The sequence below is a fragment of the Bufo gargarizans genome, chromosome 8 (genome assembly GCF_014858855.1).
Source record: "Bufo gargarizans isolate SCDJY-AF-19 chromosome 8, ASM1485885v1, whole genome shotgun sequence".
Classification (NCBI taxonomy): Eukaryota; Metazoa; Chordata; class Amphibia; order Anura; family Bufonidae; genus Bufo; species Bufo gargarizans.
This window is the reverse complement of record NC_058087.1, coordinates 148,585,574-148,605,074: the sequence shown is the minus strand read 5'-3', so window position 1 is coordinate 148,605,074 and position 19,501 is coordinate 148,585,574. Positions and strand designations below refer to the sequence as shown.

The following is a 19,501-nucleotide window of genomic DNA, read 5'->3' as shown; positions in this document are numbered from 1 at the left end:
TGCACTATACCAATACAATGCTGCCACCTAGTGCCCGTTATTGGTATAGTCATCTAATAGGCACCAAAGCCTGCTTGAGGCTTCAGCCTATTAGAGCAATGTAACAAGTTCCCCAATGTTAGCCGGGAAACACTGTTACCGGAGCGGAAGTGCGCGACTTCTGCTTTCGGACTGTGCAGATGACACGGCATCTGAAACAGAAAATGCATGCGATCAGCCTTATGGCTGATCGCATAAATGTGCCGTGGGTCTCTGCTACTTAAAATAGCAGAAACCCGGCAGCTATTGTGCCTGCTGCACGTGCGAGCGGGTGCCATGTTTGAGGTCCTTAAAGGGTTAACAAGTTTCTCTTTGCTACAGACACAGATATGGCTGCAAGATTAACACGTGAGAAGAGGACGGAGATTGTGCTCATCTCCGGGGAACGCAGTACCTGAGTCATTCCAGCAGATTTCAACGCTTGGCACCCTAACAGACCACCCATCCGCCATGACATAGTTGGCTAATTTCACCAAACGGGTTTCATGTTGGACATGTCAAAAAGTGCAGGCGAACAGGGATATGAACAAACAAAACCGCCAATACTGGATTGATACAAATCTGCACTGGACAGATCCCTCCAAGATGGCTGACACACAAAGTCATATTGGGGAGTGTGGGGGGATGAAGATATGTGGGCTAATTTTTCAACGACGGTAACCTTACAGCAGCCAAGTATCTGCAATTATTACGTGACTAAGTGCAAAGAAGATGGCACATTCCCAGTGTTCTTTCAGCAAGATTGTGTGTGCCCCCCCTCCTCCATATTTTTGGACCACCCTGTAATATATATATTTTTTTTTATATATTGAAAATTGTAATGGATTTCATGTGAAATACTAAAAACTCACCTTTTGCTGTAACCTGGGTCTTGGCTTCACTGTCTCTCACATACTTATCAGCTGTAACTGTTTTGCAACAAAACCTGCAAGAAATAGGAAACCATTATACATGACGAGCATTAGCGGAATGACGGAAAGAACATGTTACATGAGCGCTTGGCAGCTGGAGGCATCTGTGTTAGTCCAATGTCCATATGTGCCCTCATTGCTGAGAAATATTATGCTTTACTATATGCAAATGAGAATCTAGGAGCAACGGGGGCGTTGTCGTTACACCTACAGGCTCTGCTCCTGCAACTGTTGCCTGAACCTGTCAAAGGGGTGAAGGAGCAGCAGTTGCATAGAGAGCTGAACCTCTAGGTGTAATGGTAACGCCCCCATTGCTCCTAGAGGCTCATTTGCATTTATGAAAACATTATTTTACTCAGCAATGCGGGCACATATGAACATGGGACCGACACAGATGTCTTCAGCTGCCAAGTGCACATGTAACAGGTCAGCCAATGTCATAGGTACAGATCTGCTGACAGATGCCCTTTAAATGGCCGCCTTCATTCATGGTCTTCGCTTAGACCGCCATCGATCTAAAAGCTAACCCCTATTCTAGGGAATACTTTGTTGTAACCAGAATACCCTTTTAAATGTTAAAGCTGTACGAAGTACATCACCAAGTCAGTGCTACAGTCTGAAGGAGAAAATAGGCGAAAAATCCTAATATACATCGTGAGACTCATTAGGTGCGACAGACGTGAAAATAAGCACATTTTATAATGAATTATGGGATGGTGTCCGAGCCAGCCTCACATCACTAGAGAATGAATCAGGTTGAATGCACAATCTTTTCATAGCATCTCTGAGGCAATGTCTTCGGGTTAATCACAGCACTGCAAATAACACTCAGACAAGCCAGGATACTTGACAAACAAGTGCATTACCATTTAAATCCTGGAAATATGTTCAAGTCTGCCAAATAATGAAGAGTTCTCAGAAGATCAACAACGGGAATCTTACAGGATCCAAAAAGAAAAAAAGATGACGTCCCTAAGCCTTAGATAAATGGCACTTTACTGGTCGATCCATTATCTTTAAAGGCTCTGATTCAGCGTGCTATGTCAGTGAGGGGCCCGAGAAGTTTTCTCCGTGGACCAGCAGGTGGGGTTTTTGTAAATTAAGGGGGATTGAGGAGGACCCAAGGAGTTGTCGGCTTCAAGGCCGGACAACCCCTTTAACAATAATGATAAATTTGGAAAAACCCTCCCAAAAATGTCACTTTTTTAAATGTGTGTCTGCAGTAAATCTTGTTGGCACACAACTCAGGGGACACTATTGCATTTTTAACCCCTTAGAGACATCAATAATTTTAGCCTTAAGAACAAATAATATTTTTCCCCTTTGTGTTCTAGAAGTGATAAAATGTTGGGGTATATATTGTGTATAAAAAAAATTATTTAATTTTTCGGGGGAAAGATAAAAAAAAAAAAAAAACATTTTTAAATTATTTTTAGGATTTTTTTTTTTACAGTGTTTACTGTGTGGTACAAATGTTAACTGCTTATATCTCTGGTTTGGTACCAGCTAGAGCTTTGTATTGTTTGAAAGCTGACATTCCAAGCTTTCAGACAATACCAGTATGACAGCAATATGTTCAGTACAGGGGAAGATATCACTGATAGAAATCGGGATTCAGTGAATGCAGCTGAAAGTGAAAGTAAAAGCAGGTTTTACCCGGGATTATTCCCGACTCGATTTTTAACAGTTATTTCTTCTCTGTTGCTTGGACTTTAGCTGTCATTATGGTCTTGTATGGACTGTCAGCTTTCAAACAAGACCAGTTGCATGTTTGTAGCTGGTACCATTCAGGAGAAAGCAGCATCTAAAGCAGCCCTCGCCCCTCCACTTAAAACAGTTAGGTGGTTAAAGGGGTATTCTGGTTGTTAAAAGTTATCATCTATCCACAGAACAGATGATAATTATTAGATTGGTTGCGGTCCTACCATTGGGACATCCACTGATAATGAGCATGGGTACTCTGTACCCCTTGGAGCCCCCCAAAATGAGCAGCAGGCAGAGCATGTGCACTGCTGCTCTATTCATCTCTATGGAAGTTCTGGAGACAGCCACGTGCAGCACTCTGTTATTTCCAGAACGCCCATAGAGATGAATGGATTGGCAGTTTGCGTGCTAGACCTGCCGCTCAGTTTACTTCTGTGGCTCCGAGGACTATGGGGTACCCGTTCTCGTGATCGGTAGAGGTTCCAGCGGTAGGACACCCTCCAATCTAACATTTATCCTTTATCCTGTGGATAGAGGATAATGTTTAATAGCTGGAATACCCCTTTAAGTTTCTTCACGCAGGCAGATAATTGACAGAAGGGTCACGTGAATGATCGGATCGTTAGTGCACATTACTGCTGGGAGCACATTCCCTGTTTAATGAGGAAAGGTGCCACTGACAAAAAATGAGTTTTATAGACATATGAAAGGTCTGATCAGCTAATTGTTTTGTCTGAATGACAGGCAATATGATTGGAAATGAGCGCCCCTTTCTGCTGATAATTGACCCCTGTAATAGGCCACAGTGTACAGTTTTTGCCTGGAGGGTCCATTAAATCTACTGAGCTGAATATAGTATGAATATCATTCTAAAATATGTGACAATGTACAGGTGCTTCACCTCCCCAGAGGTAAAAAGAGTAAAACTGCAAAGAATTACAGTGCAAATATAACATAAAACATCTCATATGTCTTTCATGCTACAATAAAAACTATTCCTGTTATTACTGGGCAGCTAAATTTTTAATACAAAAATGAACAAAAACACAGTTTTAATGCTAGAGCTATTTTTAAAGGGCAGATTTGTACCTATGAGATTGACTGACCTTTTACATGTGCACTTGGTGGCTGAAGGCATCCGTGTTGGTCCCATGTTCATATGTGTCCGTATGGCTGAGAAAAATTATGTTTTAATATATGCAAATGAGCCGCTAGGAGCAACGGGGGCGTTACCATTACACCTAGAGGCTCCGCTCTTTCTGCAACTGCCACGCCCTCTCCACTTTGATTGACAGAGCCAGGTGTGATGACATTTTCACTGTCTGACCATGTCAGTTGCGGAGAGAGCAGAGCCTCTAGGTGTAATGGTAACGCCCCTGTTGCTCCTAGAGGTTCATTTGCATATATTAAAACATCACTTTTCTCAGCAATGCGGGCACATATGGACATGGGACCAACACAGACGCCTTCAGCTGCCAAGTGCACATGTAGCAGGTCAGCCAGTGTCATGGGTACAAATCTGCCGACAGATGCCCTTTAATTTGCCTGTAGAATGGAACAGACAAGCCAACAGCTTTCAGGAATAGCTTAAAAAATACAGTGCCTATTTAAAAACAAAAAAAATATGAGAAAATGAGAACTTCCGATGGGAGAGATCCAGACAAAATGAAGAATAAGGTGCTGACGGCGTGTCCTAGTAAAGTATATTTATATGTTATATAACCGCTATATTCAACGTTTCCACACGTCTAAATTGCAATTATTTTTTGTCACCATTTTTTGCTTCTATCCTTTTTTCCCCCCATCTTCTGGCAATAGTCTTAACGCTACAAGACGCGAGCTCAACTTTCCCACTTAACAATTGTATTGACTAAATTAAAGAACAGAGTAATGTAAGCAGAGCGAGAAATAAAATTACAGGATAGAGTCGAGCCCTTTAGATAGTGCTGATATGAAGGAAAACTCCTTTCCGGCGCCTTACATTGGCACCAGGTACTTCCCTTCCAGGAACGCTCAATTTTGCTTTACTCTATTTCAAAAGAGCACAACTTGGAAGGGAAATTCAGAGCGGTGATGGAGATTAGCGCATTATCCAAGGTACTAGAAGGTATTATGTATTCCATTAGAATGGCTGGGAAGGTCAAAAGGTGCTTTGAATGTGAACTTCCAGGGGCACACGGGTTAGCAGGAAGGGGTCTCACATCCTCATTATGTGGTGTTGTGCCCCCTTGACAGATTCACTTTGGATCTAGCACGTTGTTTGGTTTCCCGCGCCAAGGAAATGTGATTGCGATCCTGGAAATACGGATGGATGTGAGTGAGAACATTATCAGGAAGCAAGTGCCCATGGGTTCCCTACTGCAGATGACAGGATCTTTTAAGTAGTCTGTTGAAGGCCGTTTCCCGCGAAAAAAATTATCAATCTCCACAGCGGTCAATGACGTTCTCTCCGAGCAACTGCAGAGAACCTGACGAGCAGGAAGAATTCAGTGATGGGGCTCAGTTCACATTGGCATTTTTTGCTTTCTCTGCGGTTTCACGTACAAACATATCAGAGCACAGGCAGAAATCTGGTGGATCGCATTAGGCCAGAGTCACCGGGATCAACCAGGATTCACTGAGATCTTGAAACATTTTTTTTTTTTTGTTTTACAAATGAGATATGAACATTACATTTCCTTCCGTTAAATGCATCCGTTTTTTCAGCAGATGACGGCTTCAAATCTTTATTTAAAACAAGAACAGTTTCAAACAGATAAGTAAAAAAAAAAAAAAAAAAATAGATTGAAACATATGCAACTCCATTAGGCTGGGTTCACATCTGCACTTTTTCTCCGGCAGTCCATGCGTTCCAGGGGTAGAACAGACTGCCGGAGTTCACCGTATCTGGCACCGCCGGATCCCTATTCACTGTAATGGGATCTGGCGGGTATCTGGACACTTTCCGGAGTATATGAAATGAAACTGAAGCCATTGCCTGGTTCTCTAAATACTTAAAGGGGTTGTCCCATGACAAATATTGTACAGTTTTCAAACCAGTACCTGGATCTGAATGATTTTGTAATTGCATGTAATGAAAAATTTAGCATCGCCACTGACTTATTCAATACACTGCATCTGTATGGAGCAAACTGCCGTTTATTTCTTTGACCTGCTCACTGAGATGGCCGCACATGCTCAGTTTCATCCTTCAACTGCCTCCTGAACGGTGATAGGGAGAGCATGGACACGCCTCCTGTGCGGTGATAGGGAGAGCATGGACACGCCTCCTGTGCGGTGATAGGGAGAGCATGGACACGCCTCCTGCGCGGTGATAGGGAGAGCATGGACACGCCTCCTGCGCGGTGATAGGGAGAGCATGGACACGTGTCCATGCTCTCCCTATCACCGCTCAGGAGGCGTGTCCATGCTCTCCCTATCACCGCGCAGGAGGCGTGTCCATGCTCTCCCTATCACCGCACAGGAGGCGTGTCCATGCTCTCCCCATCACCGCACAGGAGGCGTGTCCATGCTCTCCCTATCACCGTTCAGGAGGCAGTTGAAGGATGAAACTGAGCATGTGCGGCCATCTCAGTGAGCAGGTCAAAGAAATAAGAAAAGAAATAAACGGCAGTTTGCTCCATACAGATGCAGTGTATTGAATAAGTCAGTGGCGATGCTAAATTTTTCATTACATGCAATTACAAAATCATTCAGATCCAGGTACTGGTTTGAAAACTGTACAATATTTGGCAATGGCTTCAGTTTCATTTCATATACTCCGGAAAGTGTCCAGATACCCGCCAGATCCCATTACAGAAAGAACACACCCATTGAGCTGTCAGCTTGATATAAATCTAGCAGAGCAATGAAGGGGGAGATCTTTGGATCCATGCGAGGTACAGGGCTGGTTCTAGCTTTGTTAGAAAGTTATTGGCATGTACCATATGATATCTGATTAAAATTTTTTACATTAGTCAAGGGATAACCCATTTAAAGGGTTTATCGTGAGGAATGGTGGGGGTTCGATTCCGAAAAAACACTGCCTACGGGAGGGCGTCTTTGCTTTCACTGGCCACTGGCATGAACTATTTTGCCAGTTATTTCCGGGAGCATTGCCCAGGGGCGATGAGCAAAAGACTTTCGGGAAGGTAGTGTTTTTTCCTGACAATCGTCGGCTCGTCAGTGGAGGTAAAGAGCTGCGTTTACATCTTCTGGGCAGTAGATCACTGTTCACACAGCACGCTCTGCTGCCAGGGAAAGATGACTGAGGTGTCCGCACCACAGATCAAGTGATTTGCGGCACCTTTAAGGGGCAGATTATCGGGAACGAGTGTTCATAGAAACGTTTGTTCTTGATAATCTGCTCAACAATTGGGCGATGTAAATGCAGCTTTAGTCTCCATACGCTGCAGTGTCTCTTAAGTGAGAAACATTACTTGCAGATTCACTTGAATGGGATAAATGTATAGCGCATTATAATACCAGTCACAGCCACTAGTAAAAGTATAGTAAAATATTGATGACCTATCCTTAGGTCCAACTCCCAGAACCGCCACGATCAGCTGTTTGAAGAGGACGCACTCCCCACAGCACTACACATTATATAGCGGCTGCGTGGTATTGCAGCCTAGGCCCATTGACTTGAATAGGACTGAGATACACACAGGCCATGTGACCGATGAACATGACATCACTGGCCTAGGAAGAGGATGCAGCGCTCACTGGAGCAGTGTGGCCTCTTTATATAGCTGATCATTGGGGGTGCCAGGAGCTGAAGCCCCACCAATCAGACATTGATCACCTAACATAAGAACAGGTCATCAATGTCCTACTCCCAGAAAGCTCCTTTAAATACTGTAAAAGGTATTATAGCAAATATAATTAAATACAATCTTAACTGAAAAGCACCTAAAATATTTACCAAAGTAGATCTTCCATGAGTGTGTCATTCTTCATAGGAAGGCTCCTCAACCTTCTATAAAGACTCCATCACTCAGCTGTGACTATCGGAAGACGGCTCTGGAGCCGGGATAGAAAAAAAGAAATATAGATCTTGGCAATGGGGGTTTCCATTGAGTCTCCTACGCTTACACAGAGCTGAGATTTCTGATCTGCAAATTAATGCAAGGTTAAAAGCATCATATTGATCTACGCAAACGGTTACAGGAATCGTCCCATCTACTTTAGACTGTCAATCACGGGGTGATATTCAGGTCTTCATTGGAAGGGAAAAAAAAAAATTCAATGCAAAGAACAGCCATGAGCAGCTGATATCCTAATGTTTGCATTATATTAAAGGCTAAAAGGCACTTTTCCACCGAGGGCATTCATCAAACTGTAGATACAGATCCAATTAATCCGAGTCCAACCGGTACAGGAAAGAACACACAGCAGAGCGGTCGGACAATATGAACACCAGATTGTAAGATAACATTGTTAGGGCTCATGCACACAAATGTAGTTTTTTCCGTGTCTTTTCCGTTTTTTTAAGACGGCCCGTATGCGGAACCATTCACTTCAATGGGACTGCAATAACAAACCAGAAATGACTCCGTGTACATTCCATGTCCGCACGGCCGTTCCGCAAAAAGATAGAACATATCCTATTGTCGTTCGCATTACAGACAAGGACAGGACTGTTCTATTAGGGGACGGCTGTTCTACAAAATTCGGAATGCGCAATTCGGAACTGCGGATCCGCAATTTTCAGAGCGGAAAACACCCAACAGAAGTGAGCGTGAGCCCTTATCCTTGCCTATAGTATTTGCCGTTCACTCATGCCATGCTGGGAGTTGTAGTTTTACTACAGTTGCACAGCTGCAGGTAGGGGGCCAGTGGTTATAGTAAATGTACGCTACTACTAGTAGTTGTAGGTGTAGTGGCGAGCCATATTGCCATTTGTATATCTGTACATTCCGGACAGTTTGCCAGCTGGCATCAGCCCTGGAGACTGGAATTCCCTGCTGTCAGTGGCACACTAGGAAAACTAGGCAGCGGAGCCCTGCACACAAACATGTAGCCTCTCTAGCAATTTCAGTGTCTTAAAGGGGTTTTCCAGTTCAAACCAAATACAGGCAATGACCTTTTATTACATACAGTTTGTAATATATTTTAGCTACCCGCGTTTGCTGTATATTGAATTCCTATGACCCCGCCATGTATAATAAGGATCTTCCATCGACATTACGTCTACTTCTTCTGTCTTCAGGTTTTCGTCGTCACCATGGGCAGTCAGTAGACAGTGTAGGAATTGCTCCCACAGTCATGGCACATGCCCCACTTGACAGATGGTCCATAGCTGTGACTGGGGGAAGGATGCCAGCATCTCCTACTGACTGCCCATGGTGGCTGACGCAGGGGCCGAATGGGAACTTTAAGTGGCCCCATTTTCTAGGTGGGTCCAAAATGACAGGAGGTGTTCAACACAAGTAGGCAGGGCCAACCAAAATAGGCGGGGCAAGCAACACCACAGTGCAGCTCAAAAAACGCCCAAACAGAACCAAACACCACAGTGCAGTACAAAATACTGCAGCAGGAGAACAAAATACCACAGTGCAGCACAAAATACTGCCACCTCCACCGCAGTATTCAGCTGTATCACTGTCCTGAGGGTAGCGATGTTGTTGAATTCAGGAGGCCACCAGTTAGGGGCATAAGTAGCTGATGTGTACCCAGCCAGTGGACATGAGGAGGGTTCAGGTGGCCCCCTGGGCATAGTTCCTGTACAGTTTATGGCCACTCCACTCCTGGTGACTTATTCTTGAGCAGACTGAAAAAGAAAAGAAGTGGCGAGTGACATTGGTGAGAGGTCCATATTGTTTACTGGGCAAGTACCATGACTAGGGGAGTGAGTCTGACCACCTACTGACTGCCCTACTGACTGACACCTACTGACTGCACACTCTGAACCAGAAGTGGACGTGATGTCGACGGAAGCTCCTTATTGGCTACCTGACCCGAGCTCCGATCTGGATATACATCCCTTCTATACATACCCCGTAATTTGGGATATTATGCTCCTGGAGGGATTTACTCTCAGTGTAAGATGCTTCTTATTGACTGTTCCAGAGAACTAGGAGTGCATATCCCATGAGAAAAAAAAATAAAAAATTAACCAGTATTTGGCTCCATTCACATCTGTGTTGAAGTAACTGTTAGGGGCTAACTATGGAAAACTGACCATAGTTAGTGGGGTCCATCAGGACCCTCTTTCTCTAGCACTCCGTTTATCTGATCCTATGCACTAACAGGAGACGAGAATGCCCAATGCAGATGTGAACAAAGTCTTATACACAGTTTAACAAATGGCTTCCATCATGGTAAATAAAGGCTATGGGGGCATTTTTTATGTTTGCATTTTACTCATTTTCAGCTAAATATTTTTTAAACTCGTCTTTATTCTGTCTAGCTGTGTGAATGTGCCGTCGACTAATAACCCTCATCTCTAAATGACTAAAAGGACATAAACCCTTACTTAAAAGGGGTATTCCAGTAAAGTAACTTCATTTTTTGAAAAACAGCATTAAGGCTGCAAGCTGTGACCCAACTAGAACCCATACCGATACATATAACCAGAGCTTCGATTTACCTTGCAATCCATTTTTCTAGCTCCTGTGTGAGCCTGTAACACACCGAGTATCATGGCGCCTGATCCTCCCTCACAAAACAACAAAGACTACAATCCCCACAATCATCTAGCAGTCATCTAGCTTTCCTTCTGTGAGTGTAGATGTTTACTGATTGGCTGCCTGGTATACAGTCGGTCACGCCCCCTCTACTCACCAATCACCAGCACACTGACACGCCCTTTGTTTCACGAGACATTTAGCTAGAGAATTGATAGAAACACACGGAGCATGCTCGACCTAAGAAAGGCTCAGAACTACAGGTCGATGCCATGGTAATGTATGAGGAGAAACAGTGGGTAGCAGAAGAAAAAAAACTACTTTTATAACTACTGAACGGTAAATATGTGAACTTTACATTACATTAGGTAATTATTGATGATGAATTAGTCTAAAACATAAGTTACATTTATGGTAACCGAAATACCACTTTAAGTCACATTCTTATCAGTAAGATAAGAACTGAGCTATAATGAGTGTTTATAAGGTCAGAGATAAGGAGTTGACAGGTGAGCAGCCTTACTGAACAGAGTGAAAATTCAGACCCTGCTACTAGAGAAACTCAAGGCTGAACAAAGACAGTGGTTCAATTTTTTTTTTATAAAGACCAATTGAAAAAATGGTTTATAGCTCAAAATGAGTACAATTCTATAATAATAAAAACTGCCCCCAAAAGGTGTGCATAGCCTTCAAACTATGAAAGAAAATATACCTTAGGTCGTTGGCACCTATGCTGTACAATACAAAATCAGCATAAGCCATATACATCGTTCTTTCGTAGCAATTAGGCCCCTTTCACACGGGCGAGTATTCTGCGCGGGTGCGATGCGTGAGTTGAACGCATTGCACCCGCACTGAATCCTGACCCATTCATTTCTATGGGGCTGTTCACATGAGCGGTGATTTTCACGCATCACTTATGCGTTGCGTGAAAATCTCAGCATGCTCCTCTTGGAGCGTTGCGGTGCGATAATCCACGCAATGCAGGCCCCATAGAAGTGAATGGGGTTGCGTGAAAATCGCAAGCTTCCGCAAGCAAGTGCGGATGCGGTGCGATTTTCATGCATGGGTTCTAGGTGACAGTCTATTCACTGTATTATTTTCCCTTATAACATGGTTATAAGGGAAAATAATAGCATTCTGACTACAGAATGCATAGTATAATAGTGCTGGAAGGGTTAAAAAAAATAAAAAAGTTAACTCGCCTTATCCTCTTGATCGCGTAGTTCCCGGTCTGTTCTTTACTAGCTTTGGGCTAAATGACCTGTGGTGATGTCAGATCACATGCTCCAATCACATGGTCCATCACCATGGTGATGGAGCATGTGATCTGACATCACCACAGGTCCTTTAGCCCACAGCTAGTAAAGAACAGACCGGGAACTACGCGATCAAGAGGATAAGGTGAGTTAACTTTTTTATTTTTTTTAACCCTTCCAGCACTATTATACTATGCATTCTGTAGTCAGAATGCTATTATTTTCCCTTATAACCATGTTATAAGGGAAAATAATACAATCTTCAGAACATCAATCCCAAGCCCGAACTTCTGTGAAGAAGTTCGGGTTTGGGTACCAAAAATGCGCGATTTTTCTCACGTGAGTGCAAAACGCATTACAATGTTTTGCACTCGCGCCAACGCACCCGCCTCTTATCCGGGCAAAAAACATGACGCCCGTGTAAAAGAGGCCTAATGCCAGTGTATTAGTTTACATCAGCTGTCCATTTCTACCAATGTAGGTCTCCAGCCCGGTGACTAGCACACAGCACACTGAGAAGCATGTCCACAAACAGTCCAGAATAGTAGGATTTAGCGGTGGGTGGCTGGCCGACGCCAATCTCACTTCATTAAAAGCTGCAGGGTAGGACAGTCAGTGCTGCATAACCATCGGACGTCATCTCTGACACCGGTCTCATTACTAACGTCAGACTGTTTTGTCTTCGTCTCCAGAGAAGCACAGCTGGGGGACCCAATGTCTTCCTTCACAAGAGTGAGTAACATGCCTCATGTCCTTGTTCTTCCCCGCATGCTTTCATGACAACCTGTGATGTGTTCACAGCCAGCGCAATACATCAAAGTTCACGTAATCCTGATATTACATAGCTGCTCCGGTTTTCTAGTCGCTTCCACTTAAAGTGGTTGTCTTGCCAACCATAATTAGCACCAACTTCAGTGTACTACAACTAACAAAACACCTCTGCACAAAACAATAATAGATTCAAAATGTAGGCAGCTCAGGAACAGGAACTATCTGCCGCTCCCACCTCACAACTACTCTTTCGGTACGACCACACGGTCAGGTTTCTGATGCAGTTTTGGAAGCCAAAACTAGAAGTGCATTCAAAAAAGAGAAGTCATATGTGTCCTTTATACTTTCTCTCCTTTTATGATCCATTCCTGATTTTGGCTTCCAAAACTGCATCAGAAAACCTGACCGTGTGGCCGTACACTTAAAGGGTTGTGCAACCAGTACATGTTGATAGCCTATCCTCAGGGTAGGTCATACACATAGGCGTACACAGAAATCAATGGGCCCCATAGCAAGAATTTAGATTGGGCCCCCATGCCCGTTCCTAGCCCCTCCCACTATGCGCCCTGGTTCCTCTCACTACCCTCCCTAACTTCTCCCCTGCCCCACCTCGTGCAGCAGTATTTAGTTCTACAAAAAGGGCAGTACTCACGCTGGAACCCAACAGACCCATTATAGTGAATGGGATCTGGTAGGTCCCGGCGGTGTTCAGCATATATTGACAAGAATATGGGGCATGACATGACGTAATACCACCCAACTTGCCTGCTGTCCAGCATGGCACATGTGCAGAGACATGAGAAAAGTGTGAGGAAGTGAGTGCCCCCCTTCCCCCCATCATCTGTGTCAAGCAGGACAGCTGGGAGACACTGACATTACTCGCTATGGCTACTTTCACACTAGCGTTCGGGCGGATCCGTTCTGAACGGATCCGCTCATAATAATGCAGACGGAGGCTCCGTTCAGAACGGATCCGTCTGCATTATTTTCAGCATAGAACAGCTAAGTGTGAAAATAGCCTAGTACGGATCCGTCCAGACTTTCAATGTAAAGTCAATGGGGGACGGATCCGCTTGAAGATTGAGCCACATTGTGGCATCTTCAAACGGATCCGTCCCCATTGACTTACATTGAAAGTCTGGACGGATCCGCACGCCGCCGCACGGCCAGGCGGACACCCGAACGCTGCAAGCAGCGTTCAGCTGTCCGCCTGTCCGTGCGGAGGCGAGCGGAGCGGAGGCTGAACGCCGCCAGACTGATGCAGTCTGAGCGGATCCGCCTCCATTCAGACTGCATCAGGGCTGGACGGCTGCGTTCGGGTCTGCTCGTGAGCTCCTTCAAACGGAGCTCACGAGCGGAAACCCGAACGCTAGTGTGAAAGTAGCCTATCCTGCATGACACATGTGCAGAGACAGGAGTCTCTGGGAAAGCTGGGTGAACCCCTCCCTCCTGCCTTTCCATGTTCTTATTATCTGCATTTATGCCTTGCAGGATAGTAGGAAATCTGAGTGACATTGCATGATGTAATAGCACCCAGCTTTTCTGCAGTCCTGCATGGCACATGTGGAGAGACATGAGAATAGTCTGGGAAAGCTGAGTAACACAACTCTCACCTCCCCTCATATCTTCTCATGCCTCTGCACTTGTGCCATGCAGGACATCAGGAAAGCGGAGTCACATTACATAATGTAGTGACAACCAGCTTTCCTCCTGTTGTGAATGGCATATGTGCAGAGGAATAGCCTGGGAAAGCTGAGCGACCCCCTTCCTCCACACACATACACCTCTGCACTGTCCTCACCTACTTCATTACTGGTGGGGTTGTGGCAATCCAGAGGAATCAGGCGTGGTGGAGCTAGAAGGTGGGAGGCGGAGCTAGGAGGCGGGGCTAGCAGACAAGAGACAGTTAGGAAGCTAGATGGGGCAGGGAGTCTCCTCCACTGCGGGCCCCCCTTTCTCACGGGCCCCATAGCAGCTGCGTGGTCTGCCTATATGGTAGGTACGCCACTGGTCATCCATATCTGATCGGTGAGGGCCCGGATCTCGGCACCCTTTGTATGAAGGCTACATCCTCTTCAAGACTATACTGCGCGTCGCCTTGTCACCTCTGGTGTCAGAAGCCGACTCTGGAACTACACGGCTCAGTTCACTTTGCAGCGGACGGAGCCGATTACTGCAGTGCTGCTCCAGCACCTTTGTTGATTAGATTCTGATGGCCTATCACTTGTAAAATACTGGACAACCCTTACAGTCCTGGACAACTCATTGAAGTCCTAGTCCGCCATGTTTCAAGCCTATAACCAGCTTCTACAAAGGTATCCATCTGTCATGGAACAATAATTGCATCTTACACACAAAATTACGATTTCATCGACTACTTCTGTCAATCAAAGTGCAGAGGGGACGTAGGCTGAGGCCTATGTGGCCTGACAAATTTCACTTGCATCAGAAAACTGGCTTTACGGTCACGTGCTTCCCTGCACATGTCACCATTGAGGCCACCGACTTGCCGGCAGCAGTAACATGCATGTAGAAGGCACATCGCTCTTCTGGTCCAGCAGAGACTGGAAGTGACGGAGAAGGACGTCGAAGAACCCCTTTAAAGTGAATCTTCACCTTTTGAGCCAAGTAAAGTAATAACATATCTTTATAGTGGTTAGAGTTCTGTTTTTCTGAGTGCTCCAAAGCCCATGAATGAGAACATTCTGGCTGCCTACAAATGCCACTAGGGGGAGCTTACTCTATACAGCAGTCCCTCAAGATACAATATTTTCGATGTACAATGATCTTTCCAGGGTCATCATAAGTTAAAACCTCAGACTCAGATCCAATCAGTGAACATGGCCACTTCTCTGGTCAAACACCTGTACTGGCTGTCTAGTTGTGCCTCTCTACAGTACAGAGCGGTACTACATGTCCTGTACTGTCTTTGGTGTCAGGACGAGCTGCTCCTTTGAACACCAGATGAGGTCGGCTCAATTTTATATTTCTGGTACGCTGTGTACCCTGAGGAAGCTCCTGTCCTCATCATGGAAAGCGATTTACAGCTTCCAGCATCTGTTATACACAACGACTTGCTTTATCTGTCTTAGTTATCTGCTTATTTTTCTTACATTTTTATTTTCTCTTATCATAGGATGACATTTTGGGGCTGTGGATCCAATTACCAGTTTTCCATAGAGTTATGGTCTCACGTTACATTGATTTTGAGATACAATGGTTGTCCCAGAACCAATTAATATTGTAACTTGAGGGACCACTGAAATCAATAACATTTTAGTGCCTAGGAAGCTCCTCATCTCCCCCTAGTGGAATTTGCAGGCAGCCAGAAAGTTATCATCTAACTGACTGTGCAGAATATTATGAGCTCTGTATATAAAAAAATAAAAATAAAAAAAATTGTTCTCCAACCCCAATAAAGATATTATCACATTATCGACAAATACTTTATCAGCCTGACTACGCATTGCACACAGGTTGTCTTCATTATCATCCACTGTAGTGCAGGTACTCTGTATTTTATACGGTATATTCCAGTACGGTATAGGTTTAATTGCTAATATCACTTGAATGCAAACTACGTTAAAAATAAATTTCACACTTTATTTTAAAATGACGAAATTGCCATTGTATGAAAGCACAGAAAAGTGCTTTCCGAGTCTCACCATACATCACTCGGTATTCTAAAGCACTTACAGAAGAAGCAAGCAGCGAGCCATTTTCCTCTTTCCTGAGAAATAAATCCAGACTGTTTTCTTTGATCTGGGGCCAGTGTAATAATTACAAGGGGAGAGCAGTAAACAGAGATAAAGCTAAGTATGTGGTTTCATGTTTACAACCGACATTACACTGCAAGAACAAAAGCGCCTACATCTTCACAGCTGAGAAATGCTGCGCCGTGGTACTGTGATACGCCTTCTGTCACCAGCACATGGAAATCGCCATAGAAGAAAGTGGGGAAGGAAACAATGGAACTGCTAAGGAAGAGCAAACACTACAGAAAACTTTTCTAGAATGCTTGTTGGTGCCTCCATGAAAAACAATAGAACCCTATGTGTGCTGGTTGGTGTATCAGTCACTGTGCTAAGGCCATGCCATCGAGTGTGAAGACAGGAGACAAGGGAGAAAAGATGCTGGAGACACTTACTTTACTAATTTATAAAGAGCGAAATAGGGAAGCAAATCAATCTGTTCACCAAATAAGAGTTCTTTAGCTGAGAGGGGCTGTCCCCGCTGCTGAAGAAGTTCCCCCTACCACTTGATGGACATTGCCACACATCTTGCTTCCGAGTTGAGGCACAAGAGGAGAAGCTTTATGGCCAATACTGGAGCAGCAACTTCCAGGCAGTGGCACATGAACAGTGCCTGCTCCAGTATAGGAAGCAGAACCTCTGCGCCACGACTCAGAGCAGGCATGAGACTGTCACAGTTGGGCAAGATGTCCGGCCTGATCAAATAAAGAGTCAGGGGGAGATTTGTCAGCAGCGGAAAGGACTCTATTTGATCAACAAATCGATTCGCTCATCCCTAGTGCCAACATATTCCACAGCGCTGTACGTAGATTGTCATCGTCAACTATGGTAAGAAAAATATACTTCTGGCAGTTTAAAGGGGTTTTCAGGTTGTTTAATACTGATGGACTATCCTCAGAATAGCCAATCGATATCAGATCAGCAGGGGTACGACTCCCAGCGCTGCCGCTGGTCACCTGTTGGAAGAGGCAGTGGTGTTCTCTTGAGGCTTACCATGCGTGGTGCCATCCACTGCATAGTAGCTGTGCTTGGCATGGCTGCTCAGACCGATTCGCTTGAATGAGACTGAGCTGTGCCTAGGACATGTGAGTGACAAATGTGACGTCACAGGCTGAGGAAGAGGCTGCGGAGCTCATGGAGAGCTTAGGTCTCTTCAAACAGCTGATCGGGGGGGGGGGGGCAGAAGTCCATTGATTAAATGTTGTAGACCCATTCTGAGGATATGCCATCAATAACAAAAACAAAAAAAAAGGATATTTTACTCTCCTGCTGATCTGGTCCACTTTCAGACTGAGCCTGGCGGGGGGGGGTTGATCAAGGGGCAAAGGGAAGAGGCTCCTTCTGCAGCCAGCTGTCTCACAGCCAGAAACAGGACAGTGAGGAAGAGGGAGAGAAGATAGCTGATCTACTGCGACACACAATGTTCACCATAAAAAAGTCTTTATTTTTGTTGTAATCTAAGCAGGTTTAATTCTTACTACCTGCAGCCTCCACTAGGGGGAGCAGAGGTGTTTGCTGTATATGATTTATACATTGAACTCAATACCGTATGACGTAAGCGCCTAACTTCCCCCTAGAGGCAGCTGCAGACAGCCAAAGGTTTTATTGCGACATAAAAGGAAGTTGGAGCAGAGTAGGAGAAAAACATAACTGTAATCCCTATAAAATTATGAAATTAAGATAATTGGACCCAACAGTGGGATAGCGTTTAACAGGACACACAGACTTTAAAAGGGTAGACTTGACCTCTGTGACGCCTAATGACTGCTATAATGAAGTGGTAGCAAGGGCTAGGAAAGCGCTGTACCACTTAGGCTGGGTTAACTTCACGGTTTTGTCTTAAGTTTAACATATACAAAAACCGTGTTCCATATGTTAACGTGTACTTTTTTTTTTTTGCCAGACTTTGCAAGGATGGAAAAGTATAGTGTGCTATGCTTTTGCACCCCCCACAAGGTATACGTTAGGGCTCTTTCACACCTGCGTTCTTTTCTTCCGGCATAGAGTTCTGTCGTCGGGGCTCTATGCCGGAAGAATCCTGATCAGGATTATCCCCATGCATTCTGAATGGAGAGAAATCCGTTCAGGATGCATCAGGATGTCTTCAGTTTAGGAACGGAACGTTTTTTGGCCGGAGAAAATACCGCAGCATGCTGTGCTTTTTGCTCCGGCCAAAAATCCTGAAGACTTGCCGCAAGGCCGGATCCGGAATTAATGCCCATTGAAAGGCATTGATCCAGATCCGGCCTTAAGCTAAACGTCGTTTCGGCACATTGCCGGATCCGACGTTTAGCTTTTTCTGAATGGTTACCATGGCTGCCGGGACGCTAAAGTCCTGGCAGCCATGGTAAAGTGTAGCGGGGGAGCAGCATACTTACAGTCCGCGCGGCTCCCGGAGCGCTCCAGAGTGACGTCAGGGCGCCCCAAGCGCATGGATCACGTGATCACATGGCACGTCATCCATGCGCATGCCACCAGTAATAAGCTTAGAAGCCTAGTACAGGTTCTGGCTTATTACTGTACTGGAACGCCGTAAGCGACTTTCACATTAGTGTTTTTGCGGATCAGTCATGGATCTGCAAAAAACGCTTCAGTTACCATAATACAACCGCATGCATCCATCATGAACGGATCCGTTTGTATTTATGTCTTATATAGCTATAACATATCCGTCATGAACACCATTGAAAGTCAATGGGGGACGGATCAGTTTTCTATTGTGTCAGAGAAAACGTATCCGTCCCCATTGACTTACATTGTGTGCCAGGACGGCACCACACTCCGCACCACATCGCAGACAGAAAAGCTTTCTGCTTTCCCTGGAAGCTACATAATAGACCCAGTATGGTCAATATTCTCCCAAAAACACCACACATGCCAAGATATTTTTCTATGTAACATCATAGATTAGTACAATTTTTCTATGGAACATCATAAAGTTCTCATGACAAAGGACAGACAAAATCTGGACACTAAAATCTGGTTATAGGAGCAAAATTATCAATTTTTTTCGCTGTCATAATGCAAAAGATATCTGGACAATAGATAAATTCCATACTCTGTAATGCACTTAAAGGGGTTGTTTCACTTCAGTAAGTGGTATTACAATGCAGAGAAAGTAATACAAGCCACTTACTAATATACGGTGATTATATTGTCTCCTATGCTGGCTGGATTCATTTTTCCCATCACATTATACACTGCTCATTTCCATGGTTACAGACCATTCTGCAATCCATCAGTGGTGGTCGTGCTTGCACACTTTAGAAAAAAAGAACCAGCCTATGTGAGCTCCCATGGTCCCGGCCACCAGAGAGACTGACACTTTTTCCTATAGTGTGCAAGCACGACCACCACTGATTGATTGCAGAATGGTCTGTAACCATGGAAACGATCAGTGTATTATGTGATGGAAAAATGAATCAAGCCAGCAAAGGAGGCAATATGGACAATCACAA

At 44.7% G+C, this 19,501-nt stretch overlaps 1 protein-coding gene across 7 annotated transcripts in view; it reads right to left on the bottom strand.

Moving 5' to 3' along the window:
• Positions 1-19,501, bottom strand: part of MRTFB (myocardin related transcription factor B) — a 266,554-nt gene that overhangs the window by 196,722 nt on the left and 50,331 nt on the right. For 6 of the 7 annotated variants that reach the window (XM_044302677.1, XM_044302684.1, XM_044302681.1 and 3 more), the window contains exon 2: positions 891-964. The exons of the other annotated variant lie outside the window; for it this stretch is intronic. The gene's annotated coding sequence lies outside the window, so the exon portion shown is untranslated. The remainder of the gene's footprint in view (positions 1-890; positions 965-19,501) is intronic. 7 annotated transcript variants of the gene reach the window in all.